The sequence below is a fragment of the Rattus rattus genome, chromosome 4 (genome assembly GCF_011064425.1).
Source record: "Rattus rattus isolate New Zealand chromosome 4, Rrattus_CSIRO_v1, whole genome shotgun sequence".
Taxonomy (NCBI): domain Eukaryota; kingdom Metazoa; phylum Chordata; class Mammalia; order Rodentia; family Muridae; genus Rattus; species Rattus rattus.
Genome location: NC_046157.1, coordinates 63,813,428 through 63,835,150, shown reverse-complemented (window position 1 = coordinate 63,835,150; position 21,723 = coordinate 63,813,428). Strand labels below are relative to the sequence as shown.

The 21,723-nt window shown below is 44.3% G+C and overlaps 2 pseudogenes; both read left to right on the top strand.

Annotated features, from left to right (window-relative positions):
- Nucleotides 1-71: 71 nt before the first annotated feature.
- On the top strand, nt 72-21,426 carry LOC116898372 (annotated as a pseudogene).
- Nucleotides 8,686-8,824, top strand: LOC116899876 (annotated as a pseudogene).
- Nucleotides 21,427-21,723: the final 297 nt, after the last annotated feature.

The following is a 21,723-nucleotide window of genomic DNA, read 5'->3' as shown; positions in this document are numbered from 1 at the left end:
AATTGATAGTACACTTTTTTTTAAAGATTTTTATTTTTTGTGTGCAATTATTGTCTGTGCACTTGAGCGCCATGGCTACAGAAGCCAGAGAGGGCATCAGACCCCCTGGAGGTGAGTTACAGTCACAGGTGGCTGTGACTCCAGTGGATGCTGGGAACCCAACTCCAGTCTCCTGTAAGGCAACACACACTTGTAGTCACGAGCCATCTCTCCAGCCCTCTGTCTTTTGTATTGCTATGACAAGACACCATAACCAGGGCAACATGTAAAGCGTTCATGGCTTTAGGAGGTTAGAGTCCATGACCATGATGGTGGAGAGCATCGCAGCAGGCAGAAAGACACGGCATTGAAGCAGTAGCTGACAGCCTGCATCTTGTTCTATAGAATAAGGCAGAGACCTAATTAGCAATGGCATGGGTTTTTAAAACATTAAAGTCTTTGACCAATGATATGCCTCCTTCAACAGGGCCATACCTCCTACTTCTTTCCAAACAGTTCAAGTAGCTGGGATCAAGTATTTGAATATATAAACATTGATGGGAGCCATTCTCATCCTAACCACCACATTTTAAAAAATCATATATATGTATATATATATATATATGGCTTGTATATAATCCAATTCATTCTCCACCTGGGTTTATAGCTCTATTTCCACATGAGCTTCATAGTGACATACAAGTGATAGGACTCTTGTTGTCTTTCTCTTGTGGTGAGTAAATCCTAATCATATACCCAAAAGGTAGATATTGCTAGGGACCATGCTTTTCCCATACATGCACCCTTGGGGATTTCTGAGCCAAACTGGTATAGTTTCTCTTAATTCATGTATGGACCTAGAAAACAGGTGGCAGTAAGAACACCTGCATCCGGTGATCTAGTTAAGTCTTGCCGAATGCATGTGACACTGGCCTGCTCATCTGTAGCTGAGGCAAGAAACCTGAAATGATGACACAGCGGAATTCCCAAGCACGGGCTGAATGGTCACATGAATTTCAAAAGTAAAGGATTTCTTAAGTGGACCAGCTACCTTTTATCCAAAGCCGTCCACAGGCAGCAGTGAGGAAAAGAAAGCTGTTTGATATTAATGAGCTAATTAGGAGTCCTTCTATACTGCTACATTACCTTAAACACCAACTGCTACAGAGCAACTTTTTCTTCTGAACATTACACATGCTGTGTCTTAGCTACTGGCCCTGTCATTCTAAATCAAATTATAACTTCCTTCTTGTGTAGAATAAGGACAAAAATTTTTCTTTACTCTTTTTTTATAAAGCAGTATCTTTAGACTTCGAGTTATTTAAAGACAACCCACTTTCAAATTTGCCATTTGAGACCATGTGTCTGCATAAATCAAAATCATCTGGCCGTAGGACCCCAACCAAAACTCAGAAAGAAAAGACACTGCTGCTGCAGTGGGTATGGTGCACACACCTTTACTCCCAGCATTCAGAAGGCGGAGTCAGGTGGATCTCTGAGTTTCAGGCCAGCCTCTTTTACAAAGCAAAATCCAGGATAGTCAGAGCTACACAGAGAAACCCTGTCTTGTAGAGACCATATCCAGAGGTTAGCCATTCACTATCAAAGGGGCTGTTTGCCCCCCTCCTCTCTCTTTTCCCTTCTTGCTTTTGATCTCTCCCCATTCCCTCCCCCACCCTCCACGTGCTCATGGCCAGCTTCTACTCCTCTACTTCTCTACTCTCTCTCCCTCTCTGCCTTTCTCTGCTTTTATTACCCTCTTAACTCTTCTAACTTCGGCCCCTGGCTGAAAGCTGTGCAGAGACTGCCCCATCTGGGGATCTATCCCATATGCAGACACCAAACCCAGTCACTATTGCTGACACCAAGAAGTGCTTGCGGACAGGAACCATATATGGGTGTCTCCTGAGATACTCTGCAAGAGCCTGACAAATACAGATGCAGATGCTTGCCACCAACCATTGGACTGAGCACAGGGACCCCAATGGAGGGGTTAGGAGAAGGACTGAAGGAGCTGAAGGGGTTTGCAACCCCATAGGAAGAACAACAATATCAACCAACCAGACACCCCCAGAGCTCCTAGAGACTAAACCGCCAACCAAAGTGATGTGTTTATAAAAAAGATAAAGAGAGGGGGGAGATGTTTCATGAAGTTGTAGTCAGTTATGGGGGAAGGGAGTGTCTCTGAGGGCCCATGCTGAGGCGTTCCTTCCCCAGAGGGACCAGCCACATAGAGGTATAGTATAGAATAGAGTTTATTCAGAGCATGGGGAGGGGAGTTAAGAGGGTAATAAAAGCAGAGAAAGGCAGAGAGGGAGAGAGAGTAGAGAAGTAGAGGAGTAGAAGCTGGCCATGAGCACGTGGAGGGTAGGGGAGGGTAGGGGAGGGAATGGGGAGAGAGCAGAAGCAAGAAGGGAAAAGAGAGAGGAGGGGGGCAAACAGCCCCTTTGATAGTGAATCAGGCACACCGGGCAAAAGCCAGGGCAGAGTTTAGACAAAATGCTAACACAAAGAGTATACATGGAGGGAGCCATGGCTCCAGCTGCATATGTAGCAGAGGATGGCCTTATCTGTCATTTTTGGGAGGGGAGGCCCTTGGTCCTGTGAAGGCTTGATGCCCTAGCTTAGGAGAATGCTAGGGCGCTGAGGTGGGAGTGGGGGAGTACCCTCATTGAAGCAAGGGGAGGGGGGGAAACCGGTAAGGGGGATAACAACTGAAATGTAAATAAATAAAACGGCCAATAAAAATTTTTTAAGAAAAGGAAAAACAAAACAAACAAAAAAATCCTGCTGTTGATGATATAAGACAACTTCCATCCAAAATAAATGTCATGACTCTACTCTTTGAGTTATAAAACAAACACACAGTGATTAAATTTCTTTTTATGTAGTGCAGCATAACAAAAAACTTGCAAATATCATTCTGCTGTTAAAATCCCTAGAAAGGGCCAGAATGGTGTTTAGTGAATAACCTGCTGGGTAAGCCAAGAGTCTTGATTTGAATCCCTGGTACCCACAGTAGCAGGAGAGAACTGACTCTTCAAGTCAGCCTGTGACCCCTACACATGCATTGTGACACACATGTGCCCATATTCATACACACATGATACACCCAAGGATACCCACCCCATAATAAACATAATGTCCAACAACTATGAAAACATATTGTTGACCCTATAGAAGTCAAACCTTCCAAAAGAGGAACACAACAGAAGGACCCCATTGTCTCAGTCTGTCCCCTGCTGTTCATCACTTTCTTCCTTCTGCTCCTTCTCCTGTGGTCCTCAGTCTGCAGGGTTCTTAATGCTTTCTTCGTGTGTGGCTTACTTACTCCCACACACCCTGAAACTCTCACCCCTGACCTCTCTCTCCCAAAAGCTCCTCCTGCCCTGCTACAGCCTGGCTCTGTGTAGCTCTTTCATACAACGTTATAATAACAACTGGCTTTAATCTTTATATTTATTTTCATTAAACGAGTTCTGGAGAAGGGACTGTGCTAACAAAAGGTTCAGCATTCTGCAGACATTCAGCAAGATTGAATGAAGAAGAAAAGAAGAAGAAAGGGATGGAGGAAAGGAGAAAAAAAGGAGAGGAGAGAGGGGGAAATTGCATATTAAAAGACGTGAGTGAAGCTAGTGTTGACATTATGCTTTTGAAAGACCCCCGGGGCAGGGAGACCCTCACTCAAGTCTCAGGATGACTCGACCCCCCAAGAACTCACACAAGACCATCCTTGCTGTAATCACATGAGGTTTATCGATAGGAACCTGTGCACTGGGGTCGAGACTCATATCCCAGGCAGGGGCAGTGGAGTTCGACCACCAGTAGCTAAGAGAAGGGGAATTTAAAGGAAGAAACCACAACCCAAGGGGGTAGGGAGGACGCCATTGGAAAATGTCGAGAATACCAGTGAAAAATCACAAGGAGGAGCTTCCTGTTTCTCAAGATTGTTTAACTTTATGGTCCGCTAGTTCCTGGGAGAAGCTTCCTGCTTCTCAAGATTGTTCTCTAAGATTTTAATCTAACTTTATGGTCAGCTAGTTCCTGGGAGAGAGTTGTCGAACCCGCCGATGTAATTACCCATTCTATGGTCCTAGGAGAAGCTTCCTGGAACACACAATCCCAGGGCCTAACCGGTTTTTTTCTTCTACTCTGAACCTTTGTCTGGGAGTGGGGGAGGGGAGGAGGCAACCTTAAAACTTCTACCTTTCACTTTGAGCTGAAGAAAATGGTGGCTAGACTGTTTCTCAATATCATCTTTAACACTCAGTTTTCAAAGGTCAGATGCACTACCGTTGAGTCACGAGCCCTCCCTTAATACTCACCTTTCTGAAAAACTGAAATTCACATCCATTCTAACGTGATGGCTGTTTGGTGATAAAAATGCTGAACAAACGCAACTAGGGGGAGAAAAGGGTTTATTTTCCTTGCACTTACTGTATCACCATTATGAAGGGAAGGAAGGGTACAAATCCCAGAAGAAACATGGAGGAACTGAAGCAGAGGCCATAGAGGAGTGGTGTTTACTGGTTTGTTTTCCAAAGCTTGTTCTGCTCACTTTCTTATGCAACCCAGGAAGCCCTGCCTAGGGAGTGACACTGCCCACAGTGGGCTAGGCCCTCCCCCATCAACCATTAATCAAGAAAATGCCTCTATAGACTTGACTACTAGCCAATCTGTCGTAGGCAATTCCTTAATTTCAGTTCCCACTTCCGAGGTGACGCTATCTTGTGTCAAGTGTGACAAAAACAAACCATCATTCTACCATAAAAGATTCATTTTGCAGGTTAAGAATTAGGAATCTGAGTCTGGGGGGATCTGGGTGAGATGGTATACACCTTTAATCACAGCATTTTGGAGGCAGAGGCAGGTGAGTCTCTGTGTGTTCAATGTCAAGATCAGCTAGGGCTACATAGTGAGATGAGATGAGAGAGAGAGAGGGAGGGAGAGAGAGAAGGAGGAGGAGGAGGAGAGAATGATGAAGGGAGGGGTATGGGAAAGAAATACACTATAGGAGTAAGTAAGAAGTCACGAAGTAGCTCACTTACTTGGCTTCATTGACTTGATGTGTTTGATCTCCTGGGTGTGTCATACATCCCTGTAATCCTAGCACAAAGGCAGAAGAATCATCTTTGTTTAAAGAGCCACTTTTATGCTAATCTGTACTATATGAGGATCAGTCTCACGAGAAAAAGAAAAAGTCATTTATGTCTAAAGATAGACAAGCAGGTTCCCAAGGCATTATACCGGATGAACCAGAGATGGGCTTGGGGAGCAAAGGACCAAAACTCAGAAACTGAGATCCTTCAGCAACAATGTCCCACCCAGGTACAGCATGCTTGAACACTTTGGTGGCCCCAACTTTGAGGTGGGAAAGTGGCACACATTTCCTCGTCTGGAGAAACTGAGCTCCTAAGATAGTAACTAGATAGAAGCCATGCTCTCAACAGCAGCCAGACCTTCAGCAGCTTTTGAGACCAATGTCCCACAGAAGGGGAGAAAGTGCTCTCCCCCCTCACGATAATATGCTGACTCAGCTAATTTAGATGGCATTGCACAAGATCTGCAAGTGCTCTCTCGGTCGGTCTGTGCACATTACATCTTCCGCTTTGAGCTGAACCCCAAGGAAAGGTTTCCCTCAAGGTTAAGCCAGGCTGCCTGAAAGCAATAGGGCTGTTGCCCTGGTCCCGTTATCTGAACCGCAGGATTTCCTAGGGCTTAGGTTTCCAATGCTTCACTTTGATTTCTTGGGGTGATAAGTAAGTTTACTCGTTTTTAAATGCTATTTTTTTTTTTTTTTAGTGGTCACACCACAGTAAACCCTTAGATCACTTTTCTTGTGTGTAGGGCAGGGAAGAGATTTGCCTTTGGTTGCTACCCTTGACTAGAATTTCCATAAGGAAACCCCTCCCCCTTGCCTTCCAGACTGCAAAAAGAAAACCATGTACCGTTAAGATCTCCGTGTATCTAGCGAGTTTTAGTTTTATTCTCAATTCCTGGAGATGCAGAAACAATAACCAGGTCGCCCACACAATAGTAGTTAAATATGTTGGGTGGAAGAAGCTCTCTCTCGCCTGGTCCCTTATCCATTCTCACCCATCTGCTTTGGAAATCAGAAGACGAATTATAAAACCTAATTGGACTCAAAACTATAAGAGAAAAACCAAAGAAGGCGAGCTGACCCTGGCGGAACTGGGTGTCGGAAGAGAAAGGCTTTGGATGAATCTGCTCGCCCTTCTATCCCCCGCACTCCCACCCGCAGTGTCCTAGCAGACTTCCCCAGAGTCTGAATCACTAATGAATAGTGGCAGAGTGGTAGCTTTGCATCGGAGGCACACTATTATCCTCTTCTCTCGTCTCTTCTCTTTTTCTTCTCTCCCCCTCCTCCTCTGCCGTCCCTCCCTCTCCCTCTCCCCCTCCTCCTCTCCCTCCCCTCCCCCTCTGGTTAATTAGTGGTCCAGGAGGGAGGCTACTCATTGTTTCTGACAAACAGCTTCTGAGAGAGAGCAGTGTGACTCTGGAAACCCTCCTCCCCACCTTTTCTTTTAGAATTGTTTCGTTGCGATAAAGCGCCACCACACCTGACATTATTACACGTAGCAACGTAAGGGGGGTGGGGGGACGTCTTCCTTGGGAGGTAACAGTGGAGCTGATAAAGTCGGTTTCTGAAAGCCTTGTCTCTCCTAGGACGGAAGACCTGGAGAGAGTACATCAATGTTTCAATGTTCCCCGATGCTATATAAGATAACACACACACACACACACACACACACACACACACACACACACACACACACACACCACACCACAAAGCAAGATGTTACAGTAACGCTTAATGCCCTAATAAGAATGTCACCTGCCTGCCTGCCTGCCTGCCTTCCCTCCCCCCCCCTTTTTTTTCTCCACGTTTTAAATGCGACTCTCAGCCCACTAAATTGACTCCTTCATACGACGATGTGGCAAGCCCCCCCCCCCGCGCTCTGAAAAACACTCTGTGGTTTGCCCTTTAATTTCTCTCACCCCGTAATTCAATATAGAGTGATTCTGAATTGAGGACAAGCCTGATGAGTTTGAGGCGTGGGATAAAGGAATCCGACCAGCTCTGAGCTCATTGTGTTTTTAAACCTTGCTCTGTGTGTTCATTCTCACCACAGCGAGGATGCTATTATCTTTGCTCAGAGAGCAGACAGTCCCGGGCCTGTTTCCCCCCAGTTTCTCTTTGATCCCTGCAGCCAACCCAGCCCATCCCCCAGCCCTCCGTTCAGATGGGCTGAGGCTCTGGGGACTCTGGGAATTTGCGGAGCTGCAGCCTGCTGAGCGATCACTGCCCCACCCCAGAGCTGTTCCGTCTCCCTGCTGAGCTTTCACTCTGGATCTGGGGCGCTGATGGTTGATTTTTGCACTTTTCTGGTTGTTTATTCTCTAATTGCACACGGGGTTTTGACTTTGTTGCTCAAGAGATGACAAAAGCGAGAGAAGAGTTTGTTTTGGTCGTGAGTTTGTTAGCTAGGACCTCCTCAGGGAAGAATTTGTCCACTCAAAAGTTGCTTTTTAAAAAAAAAAAAAACAACAATTTGTGTTTTAAGCCTGGCAGGGTGGTGCACACCTAGAATTCTTGCACTATGGAGTAGGGGGGATTGGGAATTCAAGGCCTACCTGTACTACATGATACCTTGTTCAAAAAGAAACAAATTAAACGTTTAAAATTAATTTCTGGAGTATTTTTTTTATTATTCCTGGAGTAATTTTAATGTTTTAGATCAAGGTGGACTGTAGGTAATCACAGATTAGGGGTATGCACATTCCCACTAAGCCAGTAGGAAGACTTTGGAGGGTGGCGTATTAGATATCCTGCACATCAGATATTTACATTACAATATGATTCATAACAGCAGCAAAATTACTTATGAAGTAGCACCGAAAATAATTTTATAGTTGGAGGTCACCACGACATGAGGAAGTGTATCAAAGGGCGGTAGTAGCATTAGGAAGGTTGAGGACCACACGTCTAGATTTTGACCTATACCTTCCTTAACCCTAGCAAAGATTAGTCATGGTTTGTCTTTAGAGCCTCTATTCCTTAGCTGTCTGAGCCACTGTTTTCCTTTGAAAGAAAGAGTCCTGTCTCTACTTAGAGAGGGACAAAGGAGGGTAATAAAGTGAAAAGCTCAGTGGGTCATTAGGAAAATGCCGCACATTCCCATTGTTGCAGAAACCACTTCTTTTGAGAGGGTTGTCTTTTTTCATTATGATTATTGTGTATTATGTTTACGTATTAATTATTCAGAGTGGGCTTCATTGGGACACTTTCATATGTGTATATATTTTGCCCATATTTCATTCCCTGCTCCCCCGAATGAGAAGTTTTTAACAGAAGACAAAATGGTGTCCGCTAGACATAAACCAGGGCTTCGTGCAGAGAAACCATGAGTTCTGCTCACATGACATGGCTGAAACCACAGGAAACCACAAAGAGCTATGAGGACTCAGATCTTTCCAGACAACCCAAATGTTGTGTCATAGAAATACAAAATATTAACTGAACGCAACAGCATCCACTTGGAATCCCAGCACTAAGGAGGCAGAGGCAGGCAGATCTCTGTGAGCTCCAGGCCAGTCAGGGCAACACAGAAAGACCCTGGGCCTTTTTTGTTTGTTTTTGTTTGTTTGTTGTTTAAAAAAAAAAAAAAAAACAAGACACAAAGCCCTGTCCCGAGAGGCATCGCAGGTGCAGCTATTCTGTCACATGTGTGTCAGTAGGCGACAGAGAGGAAAAAGGCTTCACCTATGTTCAGTGTTCCCAGCTGTGAATGCCTAACTCCCCGGCAAATGTGAGCCTGACGACCAGTCCAGCGTGCAGGAAGGGAATCAAGACAGACTCTAGGAAAACCCCACTGGGACGGTGGGCACCTTGGTCGGAGTGAACCCGAGACAGGCGACCCTCACATGGGGCCACTCCTGCAGGTTGGGGTGAGGAGCTAGCCCAAGAGGACCCCCAGACCACCAGTGCCACGAGGCCTAGACATGGGGGAGCCTGGGATGAGCGCCAGTGTGGCACCTCGCAGACCTGGGGAAACAGCCCATTCTTGAGATAGCCCCTGCCTGGTGCGGTCAGAGCATAGCACTCCTGAGACGCCCTCTGAGACGATCAGACACTCCGAGACTCCTGTACCACTAAGAGGAGCAAGTAAGAGGTGGAGAAATGGAAGAGAAAGAGAAACAGAAGGATGTGGGCACGGTAAAGAGAGGCAGAACTGGAGATTAAAGGGTAGTGAGGAACGGCCTGATGTGGAACAGTGATGCCACCGGAGACCATGGTGGGTTCCTGACTTGTGCTGCCACTGGGAATCACATCTGGGTCCGTGGCCCTGCAGCAGAAGGAGTTTGTTGCCGTCTACCAAAGGCCAAGTGAGTGTCCCTAGGCTGGGCTCCTGCCCAGGGACAAATTGATGTTTGAGGGCTGTGCAGAATTGGCCCTACTCCTTACTTGATCATCGTGGGATAGCTGGCCCTGGGAACATGAGAGCCAGAGAGCCGACAGTGCCCCTAACACAGCAGTATTCCATGTGCTAAATTAGCACAGTGCTAGAGTTGCAGGTGAACCAGCCTAAGGGCGACAGTGGGAGAGTTGGCAGTGCCATTCATCTCCCGTGGAGTGGCATGAACAAGGGAGACACCCTCCTCTCCCCTTGCCTCTCAGCATCTGTAGCCAGTGGGAGACCTGGCTCTGAGGTCTTAAGAGCAAGAGAGCTGTCGCTGCTACGCCCCCTTCGCCTCCCATCTGTTGTAGGGTTTTGGAGAACAGGCCAAGCTCCTCACCTAAGCAGCAGGGTAGAGCTGGCCCCAGAATGGAGGGTTGGGGTGGAGTTGTTGGTGACCCAGCTCCAGAGTTCAACAGCAGGAGAGCAAGGAAGGTAAGCAGCTCAGATACCTCAGGCTCAGATCCAGGCCTTTGAATTGGCCCAACCCTAACATCTACCACATCGATGAACTGCTGGAGTGCACGAAGGGGCTCTTCCTACAGATCCAAAACCACGGGACCTCCACCACACTGAGCAACAACAGGATATCTGAGAGAGTCCCAGCGAGCTTCCTGTATCGATAGAGTAGAAGTCAAAGCCTCATATCCGACCAATGAGTCATTGCAATGAACATTTGCAAGCAAAGAAGTGTGGACAAAAGGGTGTACCATGGGACACACTGTGACACAATACAGTTTTCACAACAGGATTTCTCTGTTGCAGGGGAGGTTGCAAGGGTGGAGGACAAGTACAAGGGGAGGGGAAGATGAGTGGGATTGGGATCACGGTATGAAATTCACAAAGAAACAACAAAAAGCTAAAAGAGAGGAAATGCAAAATATAACAAAATGTAAAATTATAAATTTATACTAACTTTATATAAAATGTAAAAAGAAACAGATTAAATTTATTTCAACAATGGATTTTATTTTTTAAAATTTTTTAAAGACTTATTTATCTATTATATATGAGTACACAGTAGCTGTCTTCAGAAGCACCAGAAGAGGGAATCAGATCTCATTACAGAGGGTTGTGAGCCACCATGTGGTTGCTGGGATTTGAACTTAGGACCTCTGGAAGAGCAGTCAGTGCTCTTAAACACTGAGCCATCTCTCCAGCCCAACAATGTATTTTATATAATGAAATAGACCCAACATACTATTATTCCTTGACTCTCCATAAGAAAAACTAACAAGTTATTTTCTTTTTACATGGGCAGAGTGACCATTGTTTTCAGAATCTTTCATGTGTGTTTATCTGTTATCCCTCCTACCCCGTGTGTGTGTGTGTGTGTGTGTGTGTGTGTGTGTGTGTGTGTGTGTGTGTGTGGTATATTTAGGGAGGAGTATACTATGATACCCAAGGCCACACATTCTAGAAAGGTATCTTACCACCAAGTTACCTTATTACCTCAGTTTGACCAGCCATATTTCTAGACTTCATTAAGCACAGGTCACTATGGGTAAAGTATTAGAAAATGCAGGTCTAGATAAAGAGGCAGATGTGAGAAATATCTTTATACTTAGTGGCTTTCCCCAACTTTTAGACACGGAGACTCTTGCCCCATGGGAGAAAACTTGAATTTGTTTCCTGGAATTTCATTTTTCTTCCTATTGAAAGAGTAACAGAACTTCCAGTTCAAAATCCCCTTCTTTATCTCTAATCCAGACTCACAGACCTAGTTAAAAGTGAATACAGCTGAAGTGAGACCATATCTCCTTCCCATCATGCCTCAGGATGAGCTTCTGCTCCAAGAAAACAAGATGGCTGCCAGGTCTCACATCAGCATCATACGCAGCAACTGATAAAGGCCTTTACTCACAAACTGAAACATTAAATCATAACCAGAGGTACTAGTGATGTACTATCACCCCCACTTTACAGACAGATGACCTGAATGTCTGAAAGGTTAAATTATTTGTGTCAAAGTATGGAAGTAACTGCACAAGAGAGTTGAAACTGAATACAATGTTTCCCACCCAAGCAGGGCTTTCTGCTCACAGAAGGCAAACCAAATGTTTAAGAAGGAATGGATTTCTTTCTTCCTTGGCAAAAGCCCAGGTTTGGTCTACTCCAAGAAAATAACTTGTTGACCACTTAGAAAAGTATTATAATAAATTAGTCCCTTGCCAATTGAACTCTTAATTGTTTATGGTTTTGTTTAAGTTGGCAAGGTTGTTTAACTCTGCAATTTGAAAATATTTCATTTTTAAGATCAAGTGGATAACTGCAGGAATTTTTTTTTAACATTGGTCTTAAAATGTGTTGCAATCCTTTCTGTCTGGCAGAGGGAACAAAAGTAGGTCGACAGTGTGGTTGTCACCAGATGGGCAAGCCAAGACCCACCCCAGAACACAGGTGACTACTTTCCAGGCAAGGCTCACTGTCGTGAGATTAGTTCTCTGGGCATGAGTGGTTGGGATTTGCTGTTCTATCCAGGATCTAAGTTTCTGTGTAGAGAATGACAACATCTCAACTTCTGATTCAGCCTTCTGATGCTCTATGGAAAGGATCAGGACAGAGTGTAACTTCTACAACAGGTGACAATTCTACACGTTTCTCCCTCATCGGAGAAACCTAGTGACCTCTAGAACCATATTTGTATGGATCAGTTTCAGGTTTTCTGTTGCTCATGTTTTCTCTGCTGCACTCACTCCTTTATATCTTTTTACTCTGGGGTTATCTTACTTTCTGGTTAGGGGTCCCACTTAAGTCAATATCATCTCTTTTGTGGTATACATCTCTTTACATTTTTAGCTAGTAACCTTTTACAGTAACTTTCTCAAATCATAACGAAGTTATTTATGTTCCTCGGTTATAGAGGATCAGAGTTACTGTGGTGGGGCCGGTGGATTGGTTAGGTCTATAAGGGACATGTTGTGAAAGTGTAAGGACATAAGTCTGGTCCCCAGCACCCACAGTTGCTGATAATGTATTCTTGTAATACCAGTCTTCTCAAAAGACAGACACAGGAGAATCCCTAAGCTAAGTTGCCAGTGAATCTAACTAAATCAGGAAGTTGCAGGTGCCAAAGAGAGACCCTATCTCAGAAAACATGGTTGATGGGTCCTAAAGTTAATTGATGAGTTCCCTATGTGAACACAAGTACCAACACACACACACACACACACACACACACACACACACACACACACACACACACACACACACGATTCACTTTGGAATTTCAGAAGGCCCAGAATCAAATTAAAACTCAAGTCTTCCAAACATAGACAAAAGAATAAAACAATAAGAGTAAGAAAGTCCATGTGTTTGGCATATTTTTCACAGCAAACCCTCTAGCATCTCTTCATAGGAGTTGTGACGATGCTGGTCCGGGGTTGCCCTTGGTGAAGTGCTAAGCAGTGATGCCTTTGTCCTAGTTATGTGTCATACATTGTTATTTCCCAAACAGCAATCATACACCCAAAGAAGGAAAGGGATTCTATGGCCACTAAGCCGCTCTCACCGTCTAGTTTATCTCTCAGTTCTATCCCTTCCTCCCTCTACAGGAAATGAAGAAGACATATGTGATAAGGAATTTCAAGCATGAAAAATATGGTAAAATATTAAGCTCTTTGGGATAACCAGCAATTTTTTTTTAATTAGTGGTCAAAAGCATAGATAACAGAAGGTACCATCCTCCCTCTCCATCTGCCCAATCACTTCCTCTCACTATTGAGCTCTCAGAGCCTATCGAGAAAGCATTTTGGTAAATTTCTTGCTCTATCTCACCCATTCAAGTAGGTTGTTTTAATATTTCTTTTTAAAGTAACGAATGGCTCTATTATTCACTATCAAATCCAAATGTAGGCAAAGTCACCGGCAGTTCAGAGTCACTGCTACCAAGACTGTCTGAGCAAGTGTGCATGTGTCAGAGTCACTTTACCCAGTCACTGCTTGCACATACATGCACAGGGCAGGTTATATTACTTCCTGGTGTAATCAGCCAGCCGGTCAAAGTACACCTACAGACTCGCCTGCTGATAAGGTTTGTTCTCAGCAGGATTCGTTTCTCCTTTCTCTAATCCACAGTTCAAACTCAATCGGTTTCTCTTTCTAGACTAACTATAACTTTCTGTTCCTTAAAAGATGTTTTAATTAGGCTCAAAGGATAGCTTAGTTGGTAGACTATGTGCTTGCAAGCATGAGGATCCAAATTCTGTCCCCAGAAACCAAGGTAAAAATCTGGGCCTGGTAGCTTGTGCCTGTAACCTTGTATAATCTTGTGATGCTTGGGGAGTCAAAGATTGGCAGGTCTTTGAAAGAAGATCTCAATGAAAGGACAGCCAGCCTTATCCAGTAAGAGTTCCAGGCAAGAGAGACAGTCTGACTCAAAAACAAAACAAAACAAAACAAAACAAAACAAAACAAAACAAGGTATATAGAACCTAAGAAATGATGCCCAATGTTTGCCTCTGGCTTCCACACGCACACAGCACACACACACACACACACACACACACACACACACACACATACACTCACACTCACACACGCACAATTCTCCAGCACAGCAAATTTCTGGTTGGACATCACTCTATCTGACTAATGTACTTAATCTGTGTTTCTCACTCCCTGAAACTGTAAGAGTATTTGTTCATCTCTAGAGACAGCCACATGATGGAAGGGTATTTTAAAGAGTTGCACTTTACTCAGGTTTACATGTAAGAGTACCTCAGGCTGGTGAGCGAAGGAGCTCAATGGGTAAAGGTGCCTGCCACAGAGAATGCCTGCCCACGCCTGAGAACCCAAGTTCGATCCCTGACACCCACATGGTAGAGGGAAAGAACTGACTCCTATAACTTGTCCTCTGATCTCCACACCCATATTTTAGCATTCACATTTCCCCCTGCCCCGCACACACATGCTTCCAAAATAAAAATTTTAAAAATAAGTCAGCTTGTCAGACATGTAGAAAGAGCAACAAAGGTGATTTGACCACCTCTGGGCTTGCATTCTGGCCCATTTTTGGCACTCCGTCTGAGTGTGCCTCTGTGCCCTCCGTCTGAGTGTGTTTCTGTGCCCTCCATCTGAGTGTGTTTATGTGCACACTGTCTGAGTGTTTATGTGCACTCCCTCTGAGTGTGATAAGCACTCTGTCTGAGTGTGTTTCTGTGCCCTCCGTCTGAGTGTGCCTCTGTGCCCTGTCTGAGTGTGTTTATGTGCACTCGATCTGAGTGTGTTTATGTGCACTCCGTCTGTGTGTGTCTATGTGCCCTGTCTGAGTGTGTCTCTGTGCACTCGATCTGAGTGTTTATGTGCACATGTTCCCAGCAGCTTTCCTCCAGCTCTTTCTCCATTCCTTTGTTACTTCTCAGAATCACACACTGAAATTCCCTTCTGAGACTTCGTCAGAACTGATGCCAAAACAAATGTGCTCTTACTTGTAAATACACCTGAGGCTCCCAGGAAGGAGTGAATCTTCCTTCCCCACAGCTTTTCATTCCAAAAGCTACAAGGAAAGGCAGGTCCCTAAGGGTTTCGGGGAAGCCGACTGCCACATCTTAAATATGAAAGGTTCCAAATTATGGGAAGTAAAGTGAGATCATTATGTTTTCAGGCTCACCTTTTCATTATTATTGTCATCATCATCATCATCCTCACCAAAGTTAGTCATCTCTCCTTTAAAGAATAGGTACATACAGTACAGACATTGTTATAATTTGCCACAGTTCCACCTCCTAAACTTATACACACGTACTGACTACATGTTGAATATACACATGTATGTTCAGAATCTGAAGCTACAGGTAAGAAATTGGTCCATGGGATTATGTTCTCTGTGTCTGAGGCAGATACACAGAAATCTTAGGAAACCAGTGTCAGAAATATGCATTGTTAATAGGTTGCATTTGTAAAACTTGACAGATCCTAAGAACCTGTCCATCTTAGCAAACAACTAACTTGTCAGCCACACCATCACTGACAATGCATAGCACTCTTTAATGTGCTTAGACCATAAATCATTTAGCCACTGCCTCACGCTGAGCTCTCCCCAGCCCTTATCAAGCTAAGCCATTCGACAATCAAAGTTCTTTGTGGTATATTTCTTATAGGAGTACCTGACTATTTTTAGAGTAAATTCTGAGAATTGTGATTTTTCAAGCAATGCTAATGCTTATTTGGATTTTTAAATAAAGAAAACTCTGCCTTGCTTCTCCTAGCAGCACAGGATCATTGCCCTCTATCTAATTAAAGGAAGTGATTTTTCTCTCACTTTTGCTGTCATTGGAGAATTACATGACTTCCCTTTCTCTAGTGTTTGTTGCTTTTATAGAGTTGGATAGTTCCTTTATGCTTGCTGGCTTGTGGTCTTTGGTTCTTGAATCGTCTTTGCCTTTCCTATTACATTTGCCTTTATTGAAATCGGGAAGCCTGTCATTTGTGTAGGTCACTAGAATGTTGGTCAAAAGTATAGCAAGGACTTTCCCAAGATAACTCATATTTCAAATAGCCTTAGTTTAAAGGAGAAGGACCAAGTCATACAGCTGGCTTGATGTTTGGCCCTTGTCTGTTGGTGCCAGGATTTATGAACCCAGCTCGCCATTGATGTTTTCCAGAATCCTTCCATGCAAAACCTTGGCGAGAATATAAACATTGCAGGGGTTTTCACAGTGAAGGTGGGAAGGAGGTTTTACAGCACACACCTCAGGAAAATCCCTCGTGGACAGGTCTGCTCTCATCCATTCAGCTTTATCTGGCACTGAGTAGGAGTGCTTGAAAAAAAAAAAAAAACACACAGCTCCTCTCTCCACCCTGCTATTATAGATTGGGTCTTCAGCCAAACAAAGGCCCCGCCAGCTACAAGAACCACTACCCTCCCACCCCAGTCTGCTTTCAGAAATTATATCAAGTTGTTTCGAGCACACCTTTCAGGATAGCCTGCCAACTCTAGCAGTCTGCCAAGATTCTGAATGCCATGACTCGTCTCTGGTCAGAGCAGGCCTTCACAGTGGTTAGATTCCCCTCTAGAGAGCTCGAATTCTCTTCTCCTGGTTTCTGCACTTCTATCAGTTCCGTCTCCAGGCACTTTCCTTTGCTGCAGCATTAGTTTTTTGGTTTTTTTTTTAACTACTTTATTTTTCATTGTTTTTTATTAGTAGTTGTATTTTATCATTTCAGTCTGCTATACAAACAGCCACTCTTTATATATGGGGAAGTTGGCCGAGATACATTTACTGTTGTTATTGCCGTTTGCTTTGTTCTCTGGTTTGAGAGAAGGTCTAATATCTTCAGATCCGGCCAGTAACTTACTACGTAGCCAAAGATGACCTTTATTCTCCTGCCTGCTTTCAAGGACCAGGAGTAAGGTGTGTGCCAACATGCCTGGCTCTGTTTCCAGTACTCAGGAGGGAGAGAGGGAAAGAGTGGGAAGAAGAGGAGGGGGAGGAAGAAGTGGAAGGAGAGGAAAAGGGAGAGGAGGAGGAGAATGGGGAGTGAGAAGAGGAGTGGGCAGAAATACAAGATATGGCTTGGTAACTGTTGGGCAGAGCCTAGAGGAATTGCTAACAGATACACTCATTTCACTAATGATAGGGGCATGTCCTAAGAAATGTATGCAAAAGCAGTCCTCATGCTGCAAACATCAAGCCTTCACAAATAATGACTGAGACAAATAATCGCGTGATATCATGCCCTGTTGTTGACTGAAATCTTTTATAGGGCAAGCCTCTGAAGTTGAGTCTCCTTTCCTTCATACATATTTATAATTAGTATGTCTTCACTAGGTCTCATTACATTTTTCAATTCTTCTGAGCTAAGATCATTACACTTGTATTGGTAATAAAAATTCTTTATCTGTTGCTATAAAATTATAAGAAATAAAATGTTGTCTTTCCCACCCCACCCCACCCCCCGCACAAGATCTGGTACCACAGTGCCCCAAGATGTCTGGTATATATTTTCATCTCAGTCAAAGTCTCCCACCCACTCTGGTCCATTCCATATCACACTGCTGAAGGCTTCTCTCTGAGCTTGGCAACAATCTCTCTACCTATCTAGTCCCCAAGAGAGGTTGCCACCATGCCAAACATACACATCCCAATTCCAGTGTCTCCACCACCACAAATCCTCTTAAACTTAAATTGCCACATGAAAGAACACACAACACAATAACCTCTGATCCAATTGATAAGATATAATTTGCTCATCTAGACAAACAAAACTCTGAACACATCCATCCCTTAAGAATATTCATAACAACCTGTAAATGTGCAGGGAGGAATTATTTTTATGAACATTTGTTATTCCCTTTCCCAGCTTCCTGTCCATAAGCCCCCATTCCCATCCCCTCCCCCATATGGGTATTCTCCCCATCCATCCCCCTTACTGCCCTCCCCATATTCCCCTGCACTGGAGGTCCAACCTTGGCAGGACCAAGGGCTTCCCCTTCCACTGGTGCCCCAACAAGGCTATTCTCTGCTACATATGCAGTTGGAGCCCTGGGTCAGTACATGTATAGTCTTTCAGTAGTGGATTGGTCCCTGGAAGCTCTGGTTGGTTGGCATTGTTGTTCTTATGGGGTTGCAAGCTCCTTCAACTTTTTCAATCCTTCCTCTAATTCCCCCACAAGGGGCTACTGTTCTCAGTTCAGTGGTTTGCTGCTAGCATTGACCTCTGTATTGGACATGCTCTGGATGTGTCTCTCAGGAGAGATCTATATCCAGTCCCTTTCAGCATGCATTTTTTTAGCTTCATCAATCTTATCTAGTTTTGGTGGCTCTATATATATGGGCCACATGTGGGACAGGCTCTGAACAGCTATTCCTTCTGTCACTGCTCTAAACTTTGCTTCCATATCCCCTTCCTATGGATATTTTCCCTTTTAAGGAGTGGGAGCATCCACATTTTGGTCATCCTCCTTCTTGAGCTTCCTGTGCTCTGTGGATTGCATCTTGGGTAATTCGAGCTTTTAGGCTAATATCTACTTATCAATGAGTGCATACCAAGTGTGTTTTTCAGTGATTGGATTACCTCACTCAGGATGATATTTTCTAGTTCATTCCATTAGCCTATGAATTTCACGAAGTCACTGTTTTTCATAGCTGAGTAATATTCCATTGTGTAGATGTACCACATTTTCTGTATCCATTCCTCTGTTGAAGGGCATCTGGGTTCTTTCCAGCTTCTGGCTATTATAAATAAGGCTGCTATGAACATAGTGGAGCATGTGTCTTTGTTGTATGTTGGGGCATCTTTTGGGTATATGCCCAAGAGAGGTATAGCTGGGTCCTCAGGTAGTGAAATGTCCAATTTTCTGAGGAACCTGCAGACTGATTTCCAGAGTGGTTGTACCAGTCTGCAATCCCACCAACAATGGAGGAGTGTTCTTTCTCCACATCCTTGCCAGCATCTGCTTGCTGTCACCTGAGTTTTTGATCTTAGCCATTCTCACTGGTGTGAGGTGGAATCTCAGGGTTGTTTTGATTTGCATTTCCCTAATGACTAAAGATGTTGAACATTTCTTTAGGTGCTTTTTGGCCATTCAATATTCCTCAGCTGAGAATGTTTTGTTTAGCTCTGTACCCCATTTTTAATAGGGTTATTTGGCTCTCTGGAGTCTAACTTCTTGAGTTCTTTGTATATTTTGGATATTAGCCCTCTATCAGTTGTAGGATTGGTAAAGATCTTTTCACAATCTGTTGGTTGCTGTTTTGTTCTAATGACAGTGTCTTTTGCCTTACAGAGGCTTTGCAGTTTTATGAGGTCCCATTTGTCAATTCTTGATCTTAGAGCATGAGCCATTGGTGTTTTTGTTCAGGAAATTTTCCCCAGTGCCCATGTGTTCAAGACTCTTCCCCACTTTTTCTTCTATTAGTCTGAGTGTATCTAGTTTGATGTGGAGGTCCTTGATCCACTTGGACTTAAGCTTTGTATAGGATGATAAGAATGAATCCAATCTGCATTCTTCTACATGCTGACCTCCAGTTGAACCAGCACCATTTGCTGAAAATGCTATCTTTCTTCCATTGGATGGTTTTAGCTCCTTTGTCAAAGATCAAGTGACCATAGGTGTGTGGGTTCATTTCTGGGTCTTCAATTCTGTTCCACTGATCTACCTGCCTGTCTCTGTACCAATACCATATAGTTTTTATGAATATTGCTCTGTAATAATGCTTGAAGTCAGGGATGGTGATTCCCCCAGAAGTTCTTTTATTGTTGAGTATAGTTTTCGCTATCCTGGGTTTTTTGTTATTCCAAATGAATTTGCAAATTGCTTTCTTTCTCTATAAAGAATTGAGTAGGAATTTTGGTAGGGATTGCATTGAATCTGTAGATTGCTTTTGGCAAAATGGTCATCTTTACTATATTAATTCTGCCAATCCATGCCCATGAGAGATCTTTCCATCTTCTGAGAGGGCAAAGTTGGCACTAGGCGATTCCCTCTTGGGTCTAGAATGTGGGCAGAGGGTAGTCTCCTCTGACTTCTCAGGAGTGTCCACACTTCTGAGGGTCCAGCTCTCTCCCCCATGGGATTTGGGTGCAGGGAGCTGTTTGGCCAGTTCAGTTCGGTCCTGAGTGCAGGCCAGATCCATGGGTACCAGCAGCTGACTGTTCTTACATCTCTGTGTCCAGAGGCACTATGCTGTTTTCCCTTGGACTAAGGATGCAGGCAGAGGTGTGCAGAAGTGGCAGTCTGTCCTGTGGTCTCAGGATGTCTGCACTCCTGGGTGTTCAGCTCTCTTCCCCATAGGATTTGGGTGCAGGGAACTGTGGGATGGCATCAGTTCACTTCTGGGCAGAGCCAGAAACAGGAAGTGCCCTGATCCACAGGACTTCTGCCTCTGTATGTCCTGAATCTACCAGGCAGGTCACTTGGTAGCAGAAAAGTAGATCTTCCCTCTGCTCTCAGGTGTGTAGGTGCTCCTGGAGACTGTCTTCCAGCTCTAGGTACGGGCAGAAATCAAAGGGTCCTGCCCCTGAATGCTTGTAGGTCCTTGCACCCAGAGGGCAAAGTTGGCACTAGGAGATTCCCTCTTGGGTCTGGAATGTGAGCAGAGGGTAGCCTCCTCTGACTTCTCAGGAGTGTCCACACTTCTGAGGGTTCAGCTCTCTTCCTCAGCAGAGAGGAATCTTAATATCAGCCTCCATGTTCTCTCTGAGGCTTCTCTGCCTGGCTTTATCTCCTCCTCCCTCTAAAACCTTTTGACAAATGGGAAGAGGGAGAAGAAGCAGCCAGGAGAACATGGAGCTGACTGTTTCTATATTCCCGTGTCCAGAGGCACTATGCAGTTTCCTCTTAAACCAGGGATATGGGCAGAGATGGGCAGAAGTAGCAGTCTGTCCTGCGGTCCCAGGATGGTCTGCACTCTCTTCCTCCATGGGATTTTCTATTACTACTACTATTACAAGATGTTGGAAACTACTATTGTGAGCAGGGCACCCAATGAAGCCTCACCAAATCCACATAACTCATAATTTGCTGCTCAACTACATCTTCACCAAAAAAAAGGGGGAAAAAATGGAATCTATCATTCTCACAAAGCCAATGCTGAGGAGATGACCAAGTTCCACAGTGATGACTACATTAAATTCTTGTGTTCTATTCGCCCAGATAATATGTCTAAATACAGAAAGCAGATGCAGAGATTCATCATTGGTGAGGAAGACTGGCCAGTATTTGATGACTTGTTTGAGTTCCAACAGTTGTCCATGGATGGCTCTGTCACAAGTGCTGTGAAACTCAATAATCAGCAGACAAACATCGCTGTGAACTGGGCTGGGGGCCTGCACCATGCAAAGAAGTCTGGAGCATCAGGCTTCTGTTATGCCAACGATATCCGCTTCAACCTTCCTAGAGCTGCTAAAGTATCAGAAGAGGGTGCTATATGTTGACATTGATATTGTAAGTGGAAAGAAAACTTCCAGAAGACAAAAACCTGAACTGCCAAGCCTACTTAGCAGGTCTGTCAAGAGGCCCTGATTATGCTTTCTAAAAGGGGGTGACTCAATGTTCCATGACCGGTTTTCAGGCTTGGATAATACCAGCCATTTTTAGATTGGTTCTGTCTATATCTTCCCACTGGTCTTGGGCAAGCAGAAAAACTTCCATTGCCCTGTCTTCCCCCAGTTCTCCAGGTAGAGGTTGTTAGCCTGGCATCCTTTTTGAGATATTTTCTTTTTGTGAGACTCTTTGTAATAAATGTAGGTTAAACAGCACATTTCTGTAAAAGCAAAACAAACAAAAAGATATTGAAGCATGTGTAGATGTGCACATGCA